This window comes from Pyxicephalus adspersus, chromosome 2 (genome assembly GCF_032062135.1).
Source record: "Pyxicephalus adspersus chromosome 2, UCB_Pads_2.0, whole genome shotgun sequence".
Classification (NCBI taxonomy): domain Eukaryota; kingdom Metazoa; phylum Chordata; class Amphibia; order Anura; family Pyxicephalidae; genus Pyxicephalus; species Pyxicephalus adspersus.
The window spans coordinates 52,743,728-52,764,691 of record NC_092859.1 but is presented as its reverse complement, the minus strand read 5'-3'; the positions used below and the strand labels follow the sequence as shown (position 1 = coordinate 52,764,691).

Here is a 20,964-nt window from a genome sequence, read left to right as displayed (position 1 = left end):
CAATCTCTAGTGGATCCTTAAGTCAAACTAAATCTCTTTATTCTGGGTCTAGACTCAGAATCTACCCAATGTGGATAGCAGCTGGGAGGGCACCAGTATCACTAATAAACACATCACCAGTGGCAGTAGACAGAAAGATGTCCAATTATGCATGATTTCAAGCATGCATGATTTGATGCAAGGTAGAAAGATGAAGATTACGCTTAGCCAAGCTTCGATCCTTGGATTGGCTGGCTCATTCATCATCTCAGTCACAGTAGGGAGATGAACATAATACATTACCCTGGAGTCAGTATACTTTTATTTCATCTGTAAAACTCATAACCATTCCTCATTAGGGCACATGTTCTCAATCCCCTCTTCTATTATCAGATAGAATTTCTATCTTTTAGGAAATTGAGACAAGCAGTTGGTGTGAATAAAACTAAACATGAACTGATAAAGTAGAAGAGCTGTGGCATGATACACAACATTTTTAAATGGAGGAGCTACAAGTGAGAAGTGCAGAAGATGGAGAGCATAGTTGATGGTGGCACAATTGGTTTTCACTGACTTGGTTCTGCATCTGCTTCTGCTGACAGTAATTACGTAGTTACATAGTAAGTTAGGTTGAAAAAAGACATAAGTCCATCAAGTTCAACCACTAGAGAAATAAACATATCACAGATATAAAACCCTATAAGACATAGTTGGTCCAGAGGAAGGCAAAAAACCCCTGCTACAATTTGCTTCAACAGGGGAAAAAAATTCCATTCTGATTCCATGAGGCAATCAGATGTTCCCTGGATCAACAGTCACTGTTATTTTACTTTAAAGCCTTAATACCCAGTTATATTCTGTGCTTCTAGAAAACATCCAGCTTTTTCCTAAAACAATCTATAGTAGTTGCTGAAACTACTTCCTGAGGGAGCCGATTCCACATTTTCACAGACCTTACAGTGAATAATCCCTTCCTTATCCGGAGCTTAAACTTCTTTTCCTCCAGAAGCAAAGAGTACCCTCTTGTTCTTTGTAATGATCTCAAAGTGAATAATGGGGAAGAGAGTTCTCCATATGGACCATTTATATATATATATATATATATATATATATATATATACAGGGTGATCATATCCCTCCTTAAATGTCTCTTCTCAAAGGGGAAAAGATTCAGTTCAGCTAATCTCTCCTCATAGCTGAGCTCCTCCATTCCTTTTATTAGTTTAGTCGCCCTTCTCTGCACTGTCTACAATTCCACAATGTCTTTTTTGTGAACTGGTGCTCAAAACTGGACTTCATATTTCAGATGAGGTCTGATCAATGCTTTGTACAGGGCAGCATAATGTCTCCATCTCTGCAGTCTATTCCTCTTTTAATACAAGAAAGTACTTTACTAGCTTTAGATATTGCAGCTTGCCTATGCATGCTGTTAATAAGTCTATGATCTACCAGAACCCCCAGATCCTTTTCCATTTCTGACTCCCCAAATGTATTCCCCCTAGACAGTATGAAGCATCATGGAGTGTCAATACTAATTATCAAGGCATCTGGTTTTATTTTCACTGATATCTAACCAGACACAAATGTCATTTCCTCTTTGTTCAAAGAACCAAGGCGGGCAAGGCTGTAGCTTTAGCCAATTTATACTTTCCCAGCACAGGCCAAGTCTGTTTCCTCCAACAAATGCTGCCAATATTAACAGACTTTAGCTTGGGTATGTTAATTTTAGACTACTACTAGATACTTTCAATGACAAATCATCTATCCTATACAACATCCTTAAAAGAATGAAGTTAATACTGCAATCTTTTCGACTAGTCAATACCATGTCTCAGAAGAAAAAGGAAGAAGAGCAAAAGTTACAAGATTTGCCAATGGAAATTGAACAACTTGAAGCCGCTCATAAACAACCTTAAGCTCAATCAGTTGTGGCCCAACTAGCCCAGGCTCAAACAGCTATACAACAACAGTTGAGTGGAAAAGGTTAAGACTCTTAAATTTAAAATACATTATGGGTCAGTGAACACAAGTTTCCTCTATCTACCTAACCCAACCAACTGTTCATGCACCTCTGCACAAGTGGTAACACACAAGGGGTCCCACATTGGGTGTTTTACTATTTTTTTCACTTGCAGTTGCCACTTGAGAAAGCAACAGCACACCTGTGATCTGCAAATTGCTTTTTACTGTTCAGCTGTAGAGCTTACCTGCAAATATTTTTTTTATATATATATTTTTTTTATTGTGATATTTACCTCATCTTTTGTACTCCACTTTTGATGGTTTTCTTAGTCTAAAGAAGTGGAAATGACTCAGAAAATATCTAGGACCAAGCTCTTGGAAAATTCCTGTAAAGGAGAGATTACATGTTTAAAGCGAATATCTATTCACTTATGTAAAAAAAACAAAACAAATACATTGTGTTTATTCATCTTCACTGTACAATTTTCATTCTTTAGGCTTAGTCTACACGGATGGTTTCCCTATTGTTTAACCTGAGGCTTTAAAAGCCCATGTTTGAAACTCCCATGCATTCCAAAGAGCTAATCTACACCAGGACATTTCCTTGAGACATGTTTGTGAGTATTATCTTTATTGCTGCTTGCAACTTTTAAAAAATTAAAATGCTGAGTTAACGCTGGAAAACTCCCCAAAACACAAGAAAACATGAGTAAATGCGGGTAAATGCTTCCATTATTTTTAATAGTGCGTTTTCCCTCATTTATAAGCACTTGAAACAAAAACGCATCAAAAATGCGGCATAAATGTTTTCCAGTGTTTTAAAGGCTAGCTTTAAAACGCTATTAAAAGTGCAATAAAAAGCAGTAGGAATCTTTACATGTGTTTTTAAAACACATGTTAAAACCCAGCCTTACATAGAAACTGGAGCTGGAAAAACAACATAACACTGTGACTTTCTAAATTCTTAATAAATAAAGTATGTTAAAGGGACCATTTGAAGCCCCTATGACAAGTTTCTGGTGTTGCATTCTAAATGGGAGACAGGAGCAGTGTGTTGGCACCCTACATCAAATACCGCGTGAACAAAGACTTGAATTAAAGGCTTTTTAAGCATAATTTAATACCATAATAATATTTGGATACAATAAGTATACAACTCCAAAAATCTTACAAAATAGTTATTGTCTCCATCCTAAAGTAAACAAAATCAAAGAAAAAGTGTTTAAAACCGTATGCCCAAGGAATTCTAGAAAAGCAGGGAGTTGTGTGACACAATATTCATCAAATATTCAAAAAGTTTATTATGCAATAAGTCATCAAATTAAGGCCTAATAAGGCAGCAACAATAAACATGTGAAATCACAAAACAATTGCAACAAAATATCAACACCAAAACAAAATGTAAAGCACCCTAAAAAAATCAACTAATATGGCGGTCAGCATCTTTGTGATAGTAGTATTTAGGTGATTTGGAAGTTTTAATTGCGTTTCACAAGACGAACCTGCCTTTTCTGGGGAAATATTACATATAATACGCAGGAAAACCCACTGGTGCTTGGCTTCAAAGAAAAAGAGAAGGGAAAGACCCAATAATAGGAAATGCTTATTGGGCCAGCGATTCTATGCTGTGCGCTACCGCAGTATCCCACACAGCCTATTTTGTCCAACAATGTCACTTGCAGCAGCAAGGAGAAGAAAAAATAGCAGCAGCCCCTGCTTCCCCTTAGCTGTGCAGCCTGATGTAACAGATTGGTGATTCTATCCTGCACTGCTGGGTCTTTATAGCCTCTCTGGTCTAGTCACTAGTGCCTGTTGTACCTGTTACGTTAAGCTAGGCTAACCTGCTGCTGGTGAGTATTCGTCTGATTTACTTTTGCTGACCTTGCCTGTTTCTGACCCTTTGGGTTTTTGCTGCCTGGACCAATCTATTGCCTGTAAACCCCGACACCTGATTGTGTTTTGCCCCTGTGTACTTCGGCTGGTGGATGAAATATCTGTTATGATCTCTGGCTCCAAGTTCTGGACTTGTCTATGGCAATGTTGATACTTCTATCTGTGGGCTCCTGGTACTCTGCCAGCCCCTCCCCGGGCACTATCCCTTGTGCACTAAGTCATGGGGGCAACCATGTCCTGGGAAATGCAACCAGTCTGCCAGAGTGTGGCATTAGATTGGGGGAGTACTGTTGCTGGACCAGGGCCAGGTCCAGTAGCATTGACCACTTTTTTGTATAGAGACACACCTTTGTAGGGGTTTCAATCCTAAAGCAGAAATATATAAGTATTATACCGCCATTAGTTGAAAACTTTTTAGTGGCCACCTTAATTTTTCTCCTGTTTGTTAGGGAATGTGCAAAGACACACAGTAGAAATTACATTTTCCAGGTGATGCCTGTGCACTGTGATGGCCTTAGCAAGGCACTACTTCTGATCCCCAGAACATGCCATAAAATGGCCTTAACAGTGATGCCAGACCACAAGAAAAACTTTCCGCTGGCCTCTCTTGTGCTTCGTTGATCTTTCATTTACTGCTCTACCGCTTTCTTCAATTGATTGAGCTTTCTGATACAACATGCAACAACATACAACATAAATTGCTGCATTACCTTTGTTAGAGCTAACAAAAGCAGCCACAGTTCCATGAGAGGGGTTCTCCTAAAATTGTGCCTCCTTCTCCCAATGGGCATGATTTATTAAACTTGCAGAGAATACAACTCAGTGAAGTTGGATGACAAGCTAACCATTAATTTCTTCAGTCATTTGCAATTTGCTAGCAAATGTTTTTAATCCTGAGCCAGATTTATTCCAGGATCACCCAGCTTCACTGAAGAAAGTGTATCCTTTCCAGCTTTAATAAATCAGGCCCAATGTGTTTGTTACACTTCCTATAGGGTTAAGATGACCTTAGTCATACAGAAAAAAATGTTTATCACAGCTATGTATCTTTGGTGCAAAACAGTTCAAAGTTCCTAATCTCAGCATGGGTTGGTAGTATTAGCATATTGTCACATTAAGTATTATTTATTTGTTTGTTATTTTAGTATTATAATGTATTATTTATTTCAGTATTTTAATGTTATTTTGCTTTTACCGGATACAGTTTCTTTTGGAAAGAAAAACCTAGTTTCATTAGTATGTGTCCTTAAGTGTGTGTGTCATAAAATTTGTTGCCTAAAATTATTCTTATAGTTCAAATTAGAGGAAAAAAATCTCCTAACACGTTCCAAATGCGTAATATGTCCATGTATGCCTATAATGGTAACCTTAATGTCATGTAAAAACAAATGTGACCTCTTTAAAGTTTTCTGGCATAGGATGCTTATGAATGACATATTTTGGGTGGAGGTACTCTTGCAGAACATCATCTGTTTATATTTTCATATTTTCCTTTGAGCCACTTTCAAGTCAAATTCGTCATAAATAAAAGTGTGGAAACAAGGATGCATCAATTTGTACAACAATATGTTTAAAACAGCAGTTGAAGTTGTATTACCTAATCTCTGGTATAATCAAGTGCATCTCCTGTTCTACAAAAACTGTATTACAGGCTCTGTGGGTAAGTAGAAAAGCAAATAAATGAACAGGACAATTTATTATACATTATATATAAAACTAATAAAAGGTATGTTAACTATGTTAATAAAGAAAAACAATACACAACACAAAATAAATAAATAAACAGTATAATTGACATACTTATATGTAAAATACATATACATACATATATGTATTGCATATTGTTAGTCAGCTAACTGATTAAGCTAAGTGGGTTATCCTGGGCAGAGTGATAATTTACTTTGCTTTCTAAACAGCCTAAACTTTAGTAAATCAACCCCAATGTCTATTAGGGAAGCAAACAAACATAATATAGGTACATCAACTACCAATATAACAACAAATACAATTATTATATAAGTACAAAAAAAGTAAGTACAAAAATTGAGAATGTCAAGTGTTAAGACCAGGGTGCCAAACCAAAAAAGACATTAAGGATAATGTTTGAATCAGTGCAGAAAATTGATAATGGTACATAATCATAACAATAATAAATATTATTAATACCTAGTACTTATATAGCATTGACATATTATGCAGTGCTTTACAACTTAATGGCCCTTCCACTGCCATATGTCATTAATACAGTCTAAGATCTAATCTAACTGCAAGATTTTTTGGAATGTGGGAAGAAACCAGGGCTTCCATGCAGATAGCTGCCTGGCAAAGATTGAAACTTCGGACCTAGTTCTGCAAAGTCCAAAGTGCTAACCTCTGAGCCATCATGCTACAATGCAACCTCTAAAGTTTTAGGAATAGATTTCAGGAAAACTGCAGCTCCATTTGTAGCCTGCTGATGGTACTGGTATAGCACAGCTTGGGGCTTGCTGCAACCATGCTACACATAGGGCTTATTATTAGTAGGTCTTTATATTCTGGCTTCACATGCCTCCCTCTGTCTTAGCACTGGCTCTGTGTCCCTGTACCTGAAAGCTTGCTGGTGCTCAGGCTCTTCCAAAACCCTGTTATAGCCCTGTACATGTTACTGCCTGTTCATGTGCTGTATACATCCATCCCCTGCACTGTTGTAGTTATTCTGTGTCTGTTGTACATAGTTGTTTATAGGGTTGGTGGCACTGTGTGAGATTAACTGTTTGCTATGTTTTGTATATATTCACCTACAATAAACATACCTAAGTTATCCCAGACTTTATGGCTATTTAGTGTATGTGTTTTGTTCCTACTTGGAAAATTTCTGACTCAGATATTTAAATGAATGCAGTAAAGATGCCTACATAATATGCATAAACTCCAATGTCCTTACTAATTGATATTTTACCAAATGTGACCAGTGGGGTTCGCAGTCAAAAAATGATTATATATAGTAAAGTATATGTGTGTATGAAGTGCAGAAGAGACCTATGTAAAGAACATACTCATAATCTAAGACCCATCATCTACGAGGTCTACATATGAAGACAATGATGGGTAAGACGATGTTGTTCACTCAACCTTTCCCTTTACCCTCCAATTAAGGAATGGAGGGCTTCCATAGTGACATTGCTATATTAGCTTTTTTATTAGGTTGATATTGTAAATATGCTTTTGTATTCTGATACCATATTCACTTTTAACCTGAGTGCTAAAAGCTCATTGAAATTCCCATGAGCTAATCTACACCAGGGCGTTTCCTTGAAGCACATTTTTAAGCATTATAGATAACGCTCCTTGCTGCATTTTTAAAAAGGAAAAACACAAAAAAAATGCTGGTAAACGCACCATTGATTTTAAAGGGGTAATTTTTACACGTTTATAAATGCTTACAAAATTCAATAAACTGTCCCATTGAATTCAATAGAGGCTTTTTTTATAAGCTCTTTTAGACTTTTTTTTTTATAAAAAAAAACAATGGCTTGTGGGCACTTCTAAAAAAATATTGGCTTGTGGGCAGCTACAATTACAGGAAGCTCATTCCTATAATCCTTTTGTCTTGCAAGTAATCTTATTTTTTTTTTTTGCCTCTTCTTGTGAACACATCACCATACCTAAAAATATGTGCAAACTGAGAAGCGTCCCTGTCTGTATGACCTTACAGACAGGAACTATGCGGACTACTACAAAAAGAAGGAGGCATGGCAAGCAATACGCAGGATACTGGACAATAGTTTTGATACTTTGACCTTAGAGGAGCAGGAAGATTTTGGTATGTATTACTTGACTCAATTTTGTATTTCTTGTCCTCTCATTCATGTGACATGCATCCATTGCATGTGCTATGCTGTTAAATATAACACCTATGCCTGTTATTATCACTTGTGTGTAGTCACTGTCTTTGATCTTGCTTCAATTTGCAGACTTTAATTCTATTCTGTGTATACTGTTAAATTTCTCACTGTACTGCATGATTGCTCTGACGTATATTTTGTATGTATGTTCAGATAGCATGACTTATCCTTTTCTTATTTTTTCAGTGAAAGTTACAAAAACTTGCTAAAAGAATCTGCGTGACAGGTTGACTAAGAATCTGAGGGAGCAGAACCGGCAGAGAACTGGATCAGTAGCAGGCTCAGTGGGAGTACACACATACTTCCATAATTTAAAGTTCCTCAAGAGAAGTGTAGAGATGGGGCCGTAAGTATTCATCTGACAATCTTGTTTGCAAAATGTTTTTTTTGTGGAAATGACAACTTGCAATGTATCCATGTATTTGCAGCACACTGACTGTTATGCCCCTGCACCTCTGCAGCAGATAATATTTTTTTCTCTCTGCAGGAGTGGGTTTTTATGTATTTTGCTAAAAAACTTCTCAAATTAAAAGCTCTCTTTTCCCCACAGGGCATCTGGAAGGGTGGAGCCAGTGGAAGAGGTCACTTGTGGGAGCGAGAGGCGAGAGGACAATCTGGCCATTGGAACGATGCCATCACCATATATTAAGTCATCACAAAATATTGAACCTATTCCACATCCCCCACTAGCTGTTTGGAAGAAGAAACCTATGGTTTCCATGATCCAACAGCAAATAGCAGTCCTTGTCCTTGCTCTACGGTAAACTTGGATAATGGTATTGCTGCAGTCTGCCACTTTGCCACACAGCTGGATCACAAGGGTGTAAATACCACCCTCAACTCCACTCTTAGCCACAATATCCCCAATTCCCAATCGCAGCCAATTGTATACACATCAAAATGGAGCAGCCATTATCCAACCCCTCCAAAATTCAAACCGCCCAATTCCTCAGCACCCAAGTTCCAAGTTACTAAATTCCCAGTTCTACAATCCCCAACTCCAAAATCCCCGGTTTTAAAATCCCAACAACATGGTGTTCCCACATCCCCAAGCCCTAGGTGCAGTTTGAGCTATAGCTTCTTTACCCCAATCGATTCCCCCATTCTCTCAACACCTATTTACCCCTTCCCAAAATCTACTTCCAAAATGCCATTTCTGCCCAGTACCAACCTCACCTAATTGATCCACCTCAGTCTGTGCTGGAAAACAACTCAAAAATCACAGTGCTACAAAACCAAAATATTTATTAGGCCTTTTCCTTAATGGTAAATTATTTGTTGCTATTGTTTAATATTTACTACTTTATTATAATATATACTTATTATATACTATAAAATGTTCGGTTGTTATTCTTATTTCTTTGCTTTTTATATTCTTTAGTTTTTGTTTGCATGTTCCAAGTTTGTTTAAAAATAAAGTATTTTCATTTAAAAAAATATCACTGTTTGAATGTGTTTTTTATATTTTTTTTATTTTTGGTATGTTGTGCTTATTCGTTCATTTTGAAGTTAACAAACAGGATGGAAAATAATTTGGCCATTGTAAAGAAGCCTAGATCATTTTTTTTCCATCATGTTTCTCAATACAATAGAGTTTAGGGCTGTCTAAAAATTGACAATTACATTAGTCATGCATCCCTAAAATGAAAAAATCTGAGGCCTTTCACTTCTTAGAGAATTAGCTTGCATATTATTATTATTATTATTAATAATAATAAACAGGATTTATATAGCGCCAACATATTACGCAGCGCTGTACATTAAATAGGGATTGCAAATGACAGACTATTACAGACAGTGATACAGGAGGAGAGGACTGCATACTTTGACTGCTGTCATAGGGTGCTGGCTATTGTTCCTGAGCCCTCAGTATTTTGTTAAAACTAATCAAAACTTATTTTTTGATATCGCCACCCTCAAAAAAAAAAAAAAATGAGCGTGATAGACCCCTCTATAGGCTGTGGACCTTCTTGGATAGGAAATGGAGCAGCGACCGGGTGTGCCCCCTCTCGTGTCCTCTCTAATCTGGTTTTCTCAAAAAGGATGGGTGGAGCCCCCTTCCATTTTGTGTAAACCAGAACCACCTTCCCCCAACATTGGCATGGACATGGCATTGGCATGTTGGGGCAGAGGGCCTCTTCCCCACAACATGACGGTTGTTGTGGGGGTCTGCGGATTGATATATTTAGGATCTGGAAGCCTCCTTTTAACAAAGTGACCACCAGATGTCTGCCGCCCCACCCTGGGGAACGAATACAGGGGTACATAATACCCCTTACTGATTCCCTGAATAGGAAAATACCGAGACCAGACTTTTGTGAAGAATATTCTTTATTATATGTATGTGATTTGTGTGTACTTACTCACCTTTTTCCACATTATCCCACCTTGTAAGGATAATTCCCATGGCAGCACACTGACATAAGCACAGCCAAGGGCTCCTAGCAACGTGGGAACTGCAGTCACCTGAGGGGAAATGAGGAACGAGCGTCCTCACACAACCTCTTTCTTGACTGGCTGAAAAAGGTAAACACTGATTACCCTGAAGCTTCATCAGCGTTTTCCTTTTTTTTCAGCCAACCAGGGGAGCATTTGCACGTCTTTTGCATCCATGGGGGGAGGGAGATGTCATTTGAGATCACTTCACCCACGGTCCTAGCGGATTTGTGGCACATGCTCTGTACCCATGTGGGTGCAGAACACGTGCAAATGCCTTGGTTGGTTGCAGATAAGACACATTACAGGCTTAAATTGTTGTTATCATTTGAACATTAACACAAAAAAGACATGCTTCAGATTTCAAAACTTTATTTCAGGATTTGAACATTGACACAATGACACTGCCAGGGAAGCTTCCCTTCAGGAGTCTGAGCTGCTGTATTGCACACATAGAAGGCCAGTCAATGTCACCTTACAGTCAAAGTTAGTGGTCTCACGTTGGTGGATTAAGTTGTGGAGGGCATAGGCAGCTTTAATTTAATAATCCACTTGGTTTGGGTGCAACATGATAGCAGTGCGGAATACTCTCCAATTATTTGTTAGAACGCACCCAGCTGTGCGCCTGGCTCGACTTAGCTAGTAATTAAGGACTTTCCCTGTCTGGTCCAGACCTCTCTTAAAGAATGGATTTAGAAGGTTCGGGCTCAGAGGAAAAGCCTTATCTGCCACTAACACATAGGGCCTCTCCAACATCTACAATAGGTTGAGGTGGAGGTATTTCCAACTGACCATACAGAAACTGTTACCTCATAACTGATCTCCAGAAAATAGTGGAGTCACTGGAACTCCCATAGGAGTCCACATCAATTGCCTGAAAGTTATGATTGCTGTCCACAACAGCCATAAGGACAACACTAAAGATTTTTTTAAAGTTAAAATATTTAGAGCAACTTTGGAAAGTTGCAGTTAATGGGGAATCCCTGGCTGATGTTATGCCACTTCTGCTCCGTGGGTGTGGGCATTACTTGATCTCTGTGTTCCTCTCAAATGTCCTTGCAGGTTTTCATGGACCACACTTCGGAAGGTGTAGTGCAGGGAAGCAAAACTTTCACCAGCAGCCAGAAATCTACTGTAAGAACAATGTGAATGTCTATGCAAGGCTACTGCTACTTGCACAGGTAGTTTTTACTCATCACAAGGTCACCAGCAGACATAGTTCTGCATAAATAGGGGCTTGCAGGGTGGTAGTGTGGCGGGTATGAGGAGGCAGTGCATCAAATGTTGCTATAGACATTCTGCTGAATTTAAAGGATGCACAGGCCACTTGGAGAATAAAGGCGTTGAGTCAAGAGTGCCAGATGTAACACCATTAAAGGTAAACTCAAGGTGTCCATGTTCACACTTCACCTTGCTATATATCTGTTATATATGTAGCAAAGAAAATGGCCAGTGTGTACTCCTTTTACTTCCTGCACTTGCAGAAATCAGTTCCCAGGGTTCAAATTTGCACATCTACCAACTCCTGTAAACGCTTGTATTATTGCGGTAAAATGCATCAAAACGCAACAGATGTTTTCCAGCAGTTTAGAGAAAGCTTTAAAATGCTTAAAATGCATTTAAACACAAAATGAATGTGGTAGGAGCGTTTATATATGCGCTGAAAGAATCTGTCCGTGTAGACCCAGCCTTACGCTATCCTTACATTGTAACAAATATATATCTGGGCTTGGTAGATATTTCTTCTTTAAACATGGATTCCTACAAAATTAACACCTCTGTTAGGAGTGGTACATTTTGTAAAGGGACTCACTTTGTCCTGAAAATTCGTGCTATCTGAAGCCACCTTGATAATGCAGCATTGTGTTACCATTCTTTGACTGTTGCATGAGTATCGCATATATCCTCTTTTATCAGCAGAGAAATGTTATTCCTTTTTCTTTTTATATTTGTGATCTCAAGAATGTAGTAAGTTTAGGTTTGTTATTGTATCTATCATAGGTATTTCTTATTACAAGTGGAGCATATTCCTTGAAATTGTTTGGTATGAAGTGTGACTCTCCTAAGACAATTTTCCTGACTGTTAGACTGTTACCTTTGTATACTATAAGGTTTAAACGGGTATATCATCTCAAGTTTGCACTTGTATTTTTTTGTTCACGCTGGGTTACCAGGACCACACCTCTTTATTTCACACACTAATCACTACCTTATGGTACTTGGTAAGCCTTCTGGCGAAACGCGTCGGGATAAAGACATTTGAGCCTTTATACATCTGTTGCAACTCATAGTCAGATGACTTTTCGTTTAGTTAGAAAGGCATATGCCTAGTTGCATCCAGGAATGCCTTTGTCACAAAAAATTTGATATTTGCTTTACATTATTTGTTTGTGTATTATACCAATTATTAACATTGTGTTAATTTGAAAAACACACTTAAGAAATTTGCCAAGAAACCCTGTCTTTCTCTCGTCTCTTTGTGCTTAAAGAAGAATATGAAAATATCAAATGGTCTTACAAAAGCTTTGCTATCATAAACACCAATGGTCCATATGTGTTGTTTGAAAAATGGTGAAATTCCTACAGCAAAGTGAATACATAAAGTACCCATGTTTTATCTGCTTGTGGGATAGTAGAGCAAAGCGGGATCACTGGAAAAATGTGAAATGACTTCCAAAGGAAAACATGAAAAAAGGTGCAGCCAACATCATTAACGAGCCAGTGGTTGACAAAGAAAAAAATCATTCTCCCTCCACTACACATAAAGTTAGGATTAATGAAGCAATTTGTTAGAGCTCTGAACAAGGATGGTGATTGCTAAAAATACATTTGTAGAATCTTACCTGGATTGAGTACTGAAAAATTAAAATCAGGAATCTTTGATGGACCCCAGATTTGAAAACTGATAAATGATTCAAATTTCACACGTTACATGACTGATACTGAAGCTTCTGCTTGGCACAGCAATGTCATGGTTTACAAGAACTTCTTGGGTAACCATAAAGCACAAAGTTATGAAGAACTGGTACAAAACTGTCTCCTAAACTTTAAAAATTTGTGTTCTACTATGAGCATAAAGGTACACTATCTCCATAGCCATTTGCAAAAATTTCCAGAAAATCTTGGTTATTTTACTGAGGAACAATGGGAAGAGGTTCCATCAAGATATAAAGGTGATGGAAGAAAGGTATCAGGGCAGATGGGATAGACACATGATGGCAGACTACTGCTGGAGCCTTCAACGTGATTGTCCTGATCATCAGCATAAAAAGAAATCATACAAACTGAGTTTTCCAATGACTTCTGTGTGATTAGTTCTGTAAATATGCTGAATATAGAATATATTGACATTAAGTATTTCAAAAATGTAATTTGTATACATAGGCATATCTAGTTTAATTTTGCTTAATTTTCATGTTTCATTATTTTTTTATGAAGTTAATATTAAAGTAATTATTTCAAAAACTAGCGCCAATTTAGCAAAACAAACACCATATTTGGAATCTGTGCATTAAACATAACCTAAAATGACATTAATCTGTTTGGCAAGATGTGAATACATTTCTTTATTTTTAATTATTAGGGTTATGTGTTGATTTAAACTGGTAAAATGGTAAGTTTTTATTCCAAATAGTAATTTTCATGGAGTGCTTATTTATTTATGCATTTTGTTTTACACTTCCTCAGAATGTGTAAGGGGCATTATGTAGTACTCCTTACCTATAGACAGGGCAGTAATGTGAGGCTTCCAGATTACATTATGGCAAAACTGTACTGTACATTTCATACTGCAAGCAAAGGGTCATAAAAGGGTGTATTAATTATAAACATACATAACATAACTCTTTAATAATTTATGCTTAGGACCATCATTCAATTTTCATCCATATTTATGCATTAATAAAGTGCTGATACTTTCTGCACTAATTTACAGAATCCACACTCATGTCACTAATTGTCTCTGAGAGGAACTCACAATGTCATTGCTTATCTGGCCAGTGATGATGTGTGCCATTGCAATATCAAACACCATTTGTTATGTCCAGTGGTGTCATTTGGAGCAGCAAAAAGAACAAAGAAATAGCAGCAGCAGCCCCATCTTCCCTTTAGCTGTGCAGCCTGAGATGTACTTTATCGGCATCCCCTGTGCACACTCTTTCTGCTCACAGTCTCCAGTGCCTGTTGTAGTGTTCAGATAGGCTGACTTGCTGCTGGTGTTTGATTTTGTAAGATATACTGTTGCTGACCTCGCCTGTTTCTGACCCTGCAATTGTATGCTGCCTGGACTGGCCTTATGCCTGTGACCTCAACTCTGCTTTTGTCTTGTCCATAAACACCTCATCTTGTGGACTGATTACCTATGATTGATCTGGTTCTGTATTCTGGACTTGTCTCTGCTGGAATCTTGGTATTGCATTATCTGTGGGCTCCTAGTCCTCTGTCCGTCCTTCACTAGAAACCATCCCTTGCTCACAAAAGTGCTGGGGGCAACCATGTGCTGAGGCTGTGCAACTAGCCTTGCTTGCTATAGGTGAAGAGTATGGCGTTCAATTGGGAGATTGGGGGACTGGTGTCTGGCAAGAAATGTTGCTGGACCAGGGCCTTACAATCGATACCATAGTTATGTACCCTTTACAGTTAAACGCCAACATGGGGACACATCAATTACATGTCAGCATTTAGGATGTGGGAAGAAACCCACACAAACTGTTAAGACTACTGTTTTGGCTGAAGTCTTAACCTGAGACCCTAGTGCTGAAAGGAGTGTTTATGTTTACCACTGATGCATTCTGACAATGTCCTAAAATATTGAAAGTTGAACTCCATCTGAATATACAGATGACTATGAATATGATACAATATGTTTTACCTGCCAAAAAGGTTTTTATTTCTGTCCATCTAGTTCCATGATTTTTAAATACAAAAAGAGAAGCTTGATTCATTCTTTAAAAGTACTAATAACATTATATATTAGTACTATTATTAAAATAAATTACCAAATATAGTACAAAAAAAACTAGGTAACTTGGTTTACAGTAGCTAGGTCTTTAAAAAGACCTACCAAAATTCCTCTCTCCCATTTTAAATTAAATATAAGACAGGAGTAACAGAGAACAGAGGATTGAGCTAGGCATACAAAAAAAAAACAAAAAAAGGAATGGTTTATTCATCCCCAAAATCAAATAAATGCAATAAATCTTAAAAAAACAACGTAACAACAAACAACAACAAAAAAACGTTTTACCCATGGCAAATATAGTGGGGGTGCTCAATAGGACCGTCAGCTGGTATCAAATCTATGTAAAGTGTTTCTGAAAGTATTCACACACCCCTCAGTTGTTTTTCAGTTGTGCTATGTTCCAGTCTGGTGCTACAATTGTTTAAATTATTTGTTCTCTCTCATTATTCTACACTCCATAGCCTGTAATAAAAAAGTATTTTGATCATTTTGTAAATGAAGTGAAAAGAGAAAAACTGAAATAACTCATTTAAATTTTTTTTTTGGAATTGTTCCCATCATGTCTCAAAATTGTCCGGTGCAGGATCAAAAAAGGTGGAGGATACTCCCCTCTTCCTCTTTACACCACCAACACCAATCAGATACAGCTGGGTATATTTTATGTAAACTCTTTGGTGTCCTTTACTACCTAAATACGAGATTATAGCCCAACTCCTGATATCTGCTGCTCATGTAGGCTACTGGCTTCATATTGTGTCCACAGACTCCTGACATCAGGTGGTGTTCAAACCACCACCAGCAGTCGGAAGCGCTTCTGCGGAAGCTGTAAATTATATTTATTAATAATAAATTCAAAGTTAGGCACTTTATATGTACGCTTCAGTTTAGGGGGGATACATTTAGGGGAGTTAAAATTTGGAAAAGGATCAAGGGGTTTGGTAGATCCTAGACTTAATTGTAGCATACCATACCAAGCTGCAATATCTAAAACTAGGAACGTACTTTCTTGTATTAAAAGCAGTATAGACTGCGTAGATCAAGACACAAGCCTGCCCCTGTACAAAGCTTCAGTCAGATCTCCTCTGGAAAATGCAGTCCAGTTTGGGCACCTCTTCACAAAAAGGATTTTGTGGAGCTGGGGAGATTACAGGGAATTGGCAAACCGAATATTCAGTTGGTGGCAAAGAGAAATTCTATTTGGTGTTTAACAATATCTGGTCATATTATATGTCATATCATATATTTATATCATGTATCATATTTACTGATTTACTTGCATGACAGGACAGATTAAACTATTACACCAAATTTTGAACTATAACCATTTAAATTACTTTCCTACCAATTAGTTCTCTTGAATAGATGTAATGTGGAGGGTGGATTGAGGATATTTTGGGGGAGAGAAAAGGTTTTTTTTCAGATAATATATTATGTATTATTCGTCATACACCTATACAAGTAACAATTGCTTGGTAAGTCACAAAACAATATTGAAGGTTCCACACAGGGAAATAATGGTATACGGTCAATTCCTATTTAAAAGCTAGGATTTAGTGACCAAAATAATATACATATAAACTCCTAATCAATCAGCATGTTAGAAAAAAGGAGCCACGCATCTTTTCTTTGCCCGACACATTTTACCTACTGGCTTCCTCTGGGGTACTTTACAAAGAGAACATTCAGCTGATCTACTAGATTGTAAGCTCTTCGGGGCAGGGTCCTCTCCTCCCGTACCACTGTCTGTATTCGTCTGTCATTTGCAACGCCTATTTAATGTACAGCGCTGCGTAACATGTTGGCACTATATAAATTCTGTTTATTAACCACCTGGCCGTTAAACCCGACCTTGGTTCGGGGTAAAAACACTTGCAAAAAGTGTAAACCCGAACTTTTCTCAGGTGGTTAAAAATATAAACAAACGTTATATTGCTTTCGTGGCCCAGCTGTCAGACGGCCAGGCCGCGGACCGGGGTTTGGGGGCCCATGGTATAGTATATGATAGATTGAATATATTCATAACAGATACATAGTGTAGGTATGTGTAAGTACAAAGATGTATATAATATGACTATTCATAATATATATAGAGATTGAAAAAAAAGACTTAACAAGAATGAACAATGTTCATATACCAGGAGTATAATAAAGATAACATTGTTATTGCAAAATTTATATTGCAACTGTAAGAAAATACTTACCCGGTCCCCGCAGCTCCTCTGGACACGTCCGTCCTCTTCCTTCTTCTCCCGGCGAGTGCAGTGACGATCTCCGGGGTTTCCCGATGATGTCGCTGCATGCGTCGGTGCGGGAGGCGGGGCGGGAAATTCAAATAACTTTGTATTGAACTCAATACAAAAAAGCTGTATTAAGTCCAATACAAAGAAATCTTTATATAATATAAATATATAATTGTATTATATATATATATATTATATAGGCTACTGTACAAATACATTACATTATACACTATTTTTTTTTTTAGGATTTTTTTTTTGTTTTATAAAAAAATTTTTTATTAATAAATTTATAAATCTTTGGACATATTTCGGTGAGTTATGTGGTAATTTGGTGAATTATAAGTAATTATTGAGTAATTCGGTGAATTATAGCCTACAATCTAAAATAAATTTCCATGCAAAAAATTTAACACTTTTTGCATGGAAGTACGGAAGTTCGGAAAGAATTAGAGCACCCGGCGTTCGCGTACGCGTCCCTCAGCGATTCCTGATGATGTCCGTGCATGCGCCCGTCAATGGGGGTCGTAGTGGGAAATTCAAAAATTTTGTATTGGATTCAATACAAAGTCCTGTATCCAATCCAATACAAAATAATACAAAATATATTTATGTGGTTTTGTCTATAGGTATGTGACGTTGGACGTTTTCCTCACTATAAGTTCTACCTTACCAATATGATCTACACCCATATATTGATATTCCTACAGCCTTGCTCCATGCTCCATATGAAATTTTATTTTTCATATAGAACCATGTAATAAATACAGGAAATGTTTTTTAATTACCCATCTTAGACTCTTAAATGTATGTTAACTTATCACAGAGAGATCAATAAAGCCAGTGTTGGAAATTCAGTCTAAAGATTTCAATATTTTGGGAGTGAAGCTGATATTTTTGTGTTAGTATATTCAATCACACACCTGAAATAACATGCAACTAACTGATGCAAGTTGTGCAGCAATTAGCTGCATACCTTTTCTTTGTTAGTCGTTTAGAAAGTATTAAAAGCAGAGGATCAAAAAACCAACAGCCAATCAGTATTTTTAGAACCAAGTTTGCAATGATAGCTTACAATACTTTTCAGTAATGGCACTACCTAAAATTATTACATGAAAAAATATAGGCCTTACCAGAGCATCTTGCATTTTGCTGCTCATGAAACTCATATGGACTTTCCTGCAAACACACAGTTGCAATTGATTTACAGAAAAGTTTTGGCTGTTTCCTTAGCAAGGTGAACTATCACTCTGCAAGGAATAATTCCAACAGCATAATAAATATAGTCAAAACTTTACAAAGAATACCAAAATGTAAAAATAATGATTTTTACTTGTTTGGATAGCTGGAACCAGCAGAGCTTTGCCTCATTTACCAAGATAAATTAATCACTAGCAGTATAATAATTTACTTTTCTAAGTGAACTTAAGTCTGCTTCTACTGATTTTTTCAAAAAGCAAGCACAGGGTCCTGAAGAGCTTACTATCAAAGTTTAAAGGACATATGGGTCATCTCTGCTACCACATTTATTACAAACTCTAAATGCCTCTAACAAAGATGGCTGATGTCCCAATGTACCATATAAAAAATTAGAATAAGGCCTTCGGGGTTGCACTTAAAGGAGGCACCTTCCATCATACATTGTGAATAGGTTGTGGAATAGTACCTATTCAGTGCGACACAGAATTCTATTTTCTATTCTAGTGTCCTGTTGAGAAAAATCCTAGTGTATCCTTAAAAAAAAAGTTATAACGTGATAATCTGGTTCGTGCTAAAACAAGATGACTACAATACAAAGTGATAGAATTGAATTCCCAAAGGTGGTTTGTAGCCCAGTCCTTTCTTCATTAAGATTGTTGTCTTATGAGTCTTTCAATTCAGCTTGGCCATACAATGTATATATATTGTACAAGATTGCAGGGATGGCTACCGGTTGGGGGATATAACTCATTTTTTGGCTTCCATTCCCTTTAAACAGGTTGACAGGGTACTGGGAAACCCTGGGTGAAAACACAACTGATAGTTAAAGGTGTGTTAAATGTTACAGGGTCCCATTCTTCTAATTAAAAGTTGGACGGGCTTTTTCATTTTACCCCAAAACCTGTCCAAGGAGAACCCCAGCCAGGTATTCTGTAGAGAGTGAACTGTGCTGGCAGGTGCAGCTTATGTCAGGCTGAAAGAAAGGAGTGTTATATCTAAGAGTATGTGAGTGAGAGCAAAGACTCTGGGATGACGGTGGAAGATATCCCTCATCTCTAATGAAAGCTACAATCCAAGAGTTATGCGACATTGTTTAAGTTTGCTGCATGAAGCATATGTTCCCATTACCATTCTGCTAACCTTTATGCTAAAAAAAAAGAATAGTGTGCATTTAATAGGCTACACTGCTATGGACTGTATGATTGTGTGTGCTGCAGTTATCCTAGTTCTCCCAAATATATATACATAAATATTACGAGAACAGAGTTCTACCACATAGATGCATAGGAGAAAAAACTGAAGGTACTCACAATTAGGCAAAAATCTTTGCCAGCAGAGAAGAGATACATGCAAGTTTTTCACATCACTACTGAGTCTGCTTGGGCCTAATTTACCAAAGGTTTTGTGATTCATTCTATCAATTCAATAAATGCAAACTTAGTGCCAAATACCAATAAAATGTTTGAGGGAGTGAATTATGTTTACAAATTCCACGATTTCCATGTTTGGGGGCTAAAAGCAAGCTGTTGTGCTTCAAAATATCTACAGTGGCTTCAGAAAGTATTCAGACCCCTTCACTCTATTCTGTTAGACCCCATCAGTCTCTTTTGTTATGTTGCAGCCTGATGCTGCAATTGTTAAAATTCTTTTTCTGATCTCATCTACCTTCAGCAATCCGTAATGACAAAGTAAAAAGAGAATTTTAGACAAATTAGCAGTTTGTTATAGTTACATAGGTTGAAAAAAGACATAACTTCATCAAGCTCAACCACCAGGGGAATAACAAATCCCAGATAAAATAGAAATAGTTGATCCAGAGGAAGGCAAAAGAAATCCTGGTACAATTTGCTCCAAAAAAAAATTATTTCTTGATCCCGTAAGGCAATCCCTGGATCAACAGTCTCTGTTGTCTTTACTTCAAAACTTTAAAACCTGGTTATATTGTGTGCTTCTAGAAAAGCATCCAGCTTTTTCCTAAAGCACTCTTTAGTACTTGCGGAAACTACTTCCCAAGGGAGCCTATTCCACATTTTCACAGACCCTACTGTAAAGAATCCCTTACTAATTCTTCTCAAGGGAGAATAGATTTGGTTTGGCTCTGCATATTCCAGATGAGGTCTGACCAATTCTTTGTACAGGGGTAGGAATATGTCTTGATCTCTGAAGTCTTTTCTCCTTTAATACAAGTAAGTACTTTGCTAGCTTTAGAAATTGCAGCTTGGCATTGCATGCTATGTTTAAAGCGGGATTAAACCGAAAAATAAAAAAAATTACACTTACCTTCAATCTTGCAGATCCCTTGATCGCGTTGGACCTTTCCTTGATCGGGTCTTGCTCCGATATCAGGCATGCGCAGAAGGAGCAGCCAGGAGCCTCCCGGGATGCATGACATAGGTATGCTGAAAGGCTCTGC

General features: G+C 37.5%; 1 protein-coding gene and 1 long non-coding RNA gene across 2 annotated transcripts in view; both read left to right on the top strand.

The window, feature by feature from the left end:
* FGF18 (fibroblast growth factor 18) overlaps positions 1-20,964 on the top strand; it is a 160,699-nt gene that overhangs the window by 74,447 nt on the left and 65,288 nt on the right. The gene's annotated exons all lie outside the window — the stretch shown is intronic.
* On the top strand, positions 7,368-9,111 carry LOC140322010 (uncharacterized). The gene is made up of 3 exons (XR_011919097.1): positions 7,368-7,636; positions 7,905-8,064; positions 8,269-9,111. It is a non-coding gene; the product is annotated as an uncharacterized lncRNA (long non-coding RNA).